Source organism: Vicia villosa, linkage group LG4 (genome assembly GCF_029867415.1).
Source record: "Vicia villosa cultivar HV-30 ecotype Madison, WI linkage group LG4, Vvil1.0, whole genome shotgun sequence".
NCBI lineage: Eukaryota > Viridiplantae > Streptophyta > Magnoliopsida > Fabales > Fabaceae > Vicia > Vicia villosa.
The window spans coordinates 72736075-72742529 of record NC_081183.1 but is presented as its reverse complement, the minus strand read 5'-3'; positions in this window follow the sequence as shown (position 1 = coordinate 72742529).

Below are 6455 nucleotides of genomic sequence, written 5' to 3'. Positions count from 1 at the left end.
AATCCTTTTAAAACCTATATTCATCATCCTTGGTGACAACAATGTTATGCATGAATTTTTGCATTCTATGTAAAAGATCGACTACTTTTGATGTTAGAAAATCAAAAGTGTCAAAGACAAATTGTATGAAAGTATATTGATTGTCACAACACGTTTTCTCATGCTTGACCACTTTACTTGAAGCAGTTTTCAAAGCCGACTGTCCCATTGTAAAATCTTTAGTCTTCACTCCCACCAGTGAAAAAACTTCAGTCAAGTCTACACATGCAAGTTTCCCTCCTACTCACCCATGCACTAGAATATCTGCTGGCTTAAGAGTCGATCTCTCTTTCTGTGGGTCAGTCAAAAAATTCACAAACGCTTTTTTCTTCACAGATACCCATGTACGCTTAAATATATCAAATATGACATCCTTAACAAAGTCATGTCAGTATTTGAATCCTAAAAGCTCTTTACAAATAGAGTGATCCCCAAATGTATCCAAGTACGCTTTGTGGCAAACAATACAAACATGGGCGGATCTATGTATAAGCTGAGTGTTGGTGATTTTAGTATCATCAATGTATTTTGGTAGTAATGCGATTTACTATAGGCCGATGCAATTATGCATTAAGTTTGAAACGAGTTAGGGTAGTGCGGATTGCACGCTTGTCGAGACAAACGTGTAATCGAATACGAATAATTGAAACGGGGTTCCAAGGGGCGTAGCCCCTGGCGGGGTGCTGTTGGCTGGAGATTTCGTTTAGAGAAAATATTCTTTGAAGAGTTAGAATTCGAAGAAAGATGGTTACTGATGACCATTTTTGAGATTAAAAATGGCTACTGATGGCCATGTTTCGAGGATGTTGTTTAAGTTGAAGTAAAGATGATTAGAATTGGAGCTAATTCGAAGTGAATTGTCTTTAAGACTTAAACATTTTGCGAAATACGAAGGGTACTGAAGCTTGACGTGTTTTCGTGGCATTCTCGGTTCTGATCACGTTGCCACGTATCGAAAGAGGATTCAGACGGGAGGATTTGAATTTCGAAATAGTCAATGTAACCGAACAAGGACAGATGGCATCCCAGGGATTCATGTGAGCAACGTGGCATCAGATTAGTGTAGGACCGTTAGGGTCGAAATTAGTATAAATAAGGGTCTTAATGTTAGGATTCCGTGTGTTCATTTTGTACAAATCACTCACAAATCACTCAAGTATCAAGTGTTAAGAGAACGAGTTCGCTGAGAAATGTACGTATGACACCAACACCATTTTAAATACATTTGTATCTTTCTTTACTCAAGTATCTTTCCAATTCCTTTATTGTTTTCATTTAACTTTCATTTCGAAGCATTTTACGTTTCTACATTTAACATTCTTGCACTTTATATTCTTGTACTTTATATTTCTGCAGTTTACACGCTTTTTATGTTTTCTTTGTCGAAGTTATATTACCATGTATAACAAGTGTTGTTTCACATGAATAGTCATATGATCATATCACAAACGAGTTTTCGAAGCAAGAACAAACAAATATGAACCAAATCATATCAAAAGGCAATTGTTTGACTATGTCCTAGGATCAATCTAGTCGATCCTGCGAGTAACCAAAGTATATTTTATAGTTTGGAGGATTAGCGGTTGTTTACTGGAAATCACCGTAAACAAATTGGCACGCCCAGTGGGACAGTGTCAAACAGATTGTTATTAATTGATTGTTTTGTTTTGTCTAGAAAATATCAAGACCTTGTATAAACCTTAGGAACGGTAAATTAACCAGCAGTGCACAGCTGATTCCTAAACGAAGGTACAACAAGAAAATGGTCAATGTGGCCAGTGGAGGGGGAGATCAAGATCCCCCACAGGGGTCAGGAACAGTAGCGGCAAATTCTACGCATGTTTCGACTTCCACTCAAGGAGCGCAGGAAATACCGGGTTCGACAGGATCTGCAACCATAGGTAGTTCCCAGGCTATGCCCGAAAATACATCTGGGCCAACAGGGACTGTTCCAGTCTCGAGTTCGACTACCGTGCCTCCGTTTACAGGCGCAAGCGAGATACCACCTTTCTCGACAAACGCTGCAAGTCAATTATATACCCCAGGACCATCCTCATCTGCTTTAGAAATTTGGAGACCCAACAACCCATATGGAAATCCATATTCATTACATGGTAGGATTACGAGGGGCAGGACCCACATACACTGCACCTAACCCAACGGCGTTTTCGCCTAACGTCGGTTCGATAGGTTGAAGCGCACAAAACACAAGCTTCTATGCCCAAATACCTCCCTTAACTACCAATAGTCAAGCGGCATTTCGACAGGAAATGGATGCAAGTAACCATGATATGTTAGGTGTCCTTGCTAGAGAATTGGGGTCGATCTTTAATCCATTAGCGACAAACATTGCCAGGACTAACCAGGAGAATGTAGAAACACATCAAAAAATATCTTCGCAAATAGGACAAATGGCGGATTTCTTAGGAGTCCCGCAAAATAGGCGAAGAAACAACCAATCAACCTATCAAGAAGGGGACCCAGTTCTAGAACAAATTCGGAATGCAGTTCCGCCACCTAGGCCGACGCTAGTCGAACGAAATCAAGTGGTAGATTTAGAAACTCAAAATCAAACGACTAACATTGGTCGACAAGTAGTTCCCCAACAACAGCCTAGAGTAGTTGTAGTGGGAAGAGACGAACATCCTGACGAAGTTGTACATAGGGTTAGGAGAGACAAATTGGCAACAGAAAACAATCTCACTGCCATGATAGAAAGAATAATGGCTAATAATGGCCTTAATACTGGACTTCGACGTCCAAGCTACACATCCCCCATACCCGAATATATTATGCAAACAGAATTGCCATGAGGTACCAAGGTACCCAAATTCACGAAATTTTCAAGGGACACTAGTGAATCAACGGTGGAACACATAGCCAGATATTTGACGGAAGCAGGGGATCTAGCAGGGAACGAGGATTTGAGAATTAAATATTTCCCTAGTTCGCTAACAAAAAATGCTTTTGTTTGGTTCACTACCTTACCCCCAAATTCCATAGACGCGTGGGCACACCTGGAGAGATTGTTCCATGAACAATTCTACATGGATCAAACCAAGATAAGTCTGAAAGAATTGGCTAGCATCAAGAGGAAGTTCACGGAGCCTATAGATGATTACTTGAACAGGTTCCGTTTGTTGAAGTCTAGATGCTTCACGGTTGTCCCAGAATATGAATTAGTCGAAATGGTTGCGGGCGGTCTAGACTATTCAATCAGAAAGAAACTAGATACCTAATACCTAAGGGATATGGCTCAATTGGCAGACAGGGTTCGACAAGTCGAACGACTAAAAGCAGAAAAGGCCAGAGCAAATAAAAGTTACAAGAACGAGAGGGTAGCATATATTGAAGCTGAAGACGTTGACGGCGAATCTTTCGAAGATTCATACAGCGTTGAAGAAGTCGAAATAGACCTAGCTGAATTAAAAGAAGCACCACCTTATTCTTGCAAGTTGCTCACCCCTTCTAATGGAAAAAATCCAGTTGAGAATGATAAAAGCGATAGATTTCCTAAGAAAACTTATACATTTGACGTCACTAAATGTGACGAAATATTCAATTTGTTAGTAAAAGATGGCCAGATGATAGTGCCTCCTAATTCCAAAGTTCCTCCGTTAGAACAACGGAAGAAGCGAGGCTTTTGTAAATATCATGGTTTTTTAGGCCATAAAACCTCACAATGTTTTCTTTTCAGGGATCTAATTCAGAATGCTATCAAGGATGGACGTCTGAAATTCGCTGATAAAACAAAGAATCATATGAAGGTTGACACCGACCCTTTGAATGTTGCTAACACTAACCTGTGTGAACCACTTAACGTCAATATGGTGGAAGTGTCTGAAACTGATGTTGCTGAATCGGAGATAATTTCAACTGGAAAGCAGGCTACTGAAAGCCTAATGACAATACAGTCTTCAATGCTGATATTGAAGAATCCTTTGATGCAGAGATAACTGAAGATCTGAAAGGGAAAACTAGCGAGGCCACTGAAGACCTTAGGGTGAAACTTCAGCAGATACAAATTTCTGAAGCCCCTCCAGCAGTTATTGACATGGCCAATGCTAGGCGGCCTTTATTTGAAATAGAAGAACTAGAAAAGTGGTTGATAAGGGAGAAAGGAAACATTGAAATCCCACCGAGAGGGGGAGAGTTTGAAATATTATCTCTGGAATTGTCATGAGAAAAATGGTGGAAAAATGCTAATGTGCCCAAGGTGTTCGATTATGCTGAATCGAAGGGTTCAAGCTAACTTTGAGAGGGCCCTACGAGAAAGAATGGAACAACCCCGGAGAGGAGGAAACCTATTGCTGAAGGTATATCCAAGGACTGAAGAAAGCATAGTAGGTTTCTTGGTCAGATGTCACAAAGAAAACACTGAGGTTGTATTGTGTCCCAGATGTGGAGTAGTCTATGACGAACTACTAGCGCGATCATTCGAAAGAGTATATTTCTACATGGGTCGAGAGACTCAGGGACTTCGTCCCAACATGTATGTGTTCGACAACCGAACCCCATCGAAGAGGCCTGACAGCCCCTACCCTAGAGCTCGAAGGGTCATATTCAAAATCCCTGCAGACATACCCAGGGATAGATGGATGCAAGTTGGTGCGAGAAGCAACAAATGGCGAAGTTGGGACCAAGGGGGAAGAACTCCAATGGCATTTAGGAAGCAATTCCAGACTTCAAATCGAGAGATGTACAGGTTGGAGAATTATAAGGGCAAAAATCCTATGTCTAGATCCCAATGGAGAAGACACTAGAGGATGAAGAAGGCCCAGAGAGAATATAAACCAAAGGAGATTGGAGAGTCTAGTAGCAACAAAATCCCAATGCAGGGGGCAAGGACAAGTAAACCTCCGGTGGAACGCGAGTTGTTCGATTTTGAAAATGAGAAGGAAGAAGAAAAGATGCATTCCAGCCCTTGGAAAGAAGACGATAGGATGACAAATGATTTAGACTCAGACGGAGTATCGTCTATAAACTTCAATTGCAATGTCATGTCAGTACTCCCTCATGATTTTAACCAAGAGACAGAAGCTGAAGATTGTGAGGAAGCTGATGCAGAAGAGATGGCAAGACACAGACTGTGTGTTACTATGTGCTAAACAATGGGGCAGTCGAAGAACAGAATGCCTTCTTCGAGAGGCTTCATTTCGAGAGGCCTGATGAAGGTATGAGAAACCATCTAAAACCACTCTACATAAGGGCTAATATTGAAAATGTTGGCATTAACAAAGTTCTAGTAGATGGGGGGGGGCAGCAGTGAACCTAATACCCCAGTACATGCTGAAGAGAATTGGTATGTTCGATACTGATATAAGGCCACATAACATGGTCTTGTCTAACTATGAAGGCAAAATAGGGAAAACTTTAGGAGTCATTCAAGTGAATTTAACTGTGGGTTCAGTCACAAGGCCAACGATGTTCATGGTAATACCAGCAAAGGCGAATTACAATCTTTTGCTAGGAAGAGAGTGGATCCATGGAGTTGCTGCAGTGCCTTCGACAATGCATCAAAGATTAACCATTTGGAGGGAAGAAGGTATAGTAGAAAACATTGAAGGAGATCAGAGTTACTACATGGCTGAAGTTAATCAAGTCAATAAAACCAGTTTCGACAGGAACTTGGCAAACATAGGGCCTTGCCATGCTGCGAAAGATATATACACCCCAAATAAGAATGCTTTATACTATTTGTCTTTACACCCAAATGGGTTCCAATGGAATAGACAAATAATGGACGGTCCAGAAGATACCGCACCAATGGAGCATTTGCCAACAAGACGGCCAACAGGCTGGGATGACGATGTTGATGATGTCTGAGTCATCCTTCTTCAAAAGGATTTCGGCTTACATAGCCGAGAACAAAAGAAAAACGGATCTCAAAGCCGAATTATTAAACATGACTGTCGATGCAATTCAAAGAGAGGCAGCAACGACGGGTTATGGGATACATTTGATCCCTCAATCTCCTGAAGACACAGTTCAAATTGAAAAGATCTCAGGTGAAGAGGCGAGTCAAAGGCTGGACGTGATTTATGATGAAGAACCCTTGGGATTCGAGAAAGACCCAATGGCGTCAAATATAAAGATGTTAGCCCAATATCCACTCAAAGAAGAAAATCTTGGAGATGTAGACCAGAAGAGGGTAACATACCTCAGTGCAAAATTAGAGCTAGCTTTGAAATCAAGAGTCATTGCGTTACTGAAAGAAAACAAAGATTGTTTCGCTTGGGATTACGATGAGATGCCTGGTCTAGGGAGAGATTTGGTCGAATTAAAGCTGCCCATAAAGCAAGGAAAAAAGCCCATCAAGCAAACTCCTAGGAGGTTCGCACCAGAGATTCATTCGAAGATCAAAGCAGAGGTCGAGAGACTTCTACGTTGAAAGTTCATCAAAACTACAAGGTATG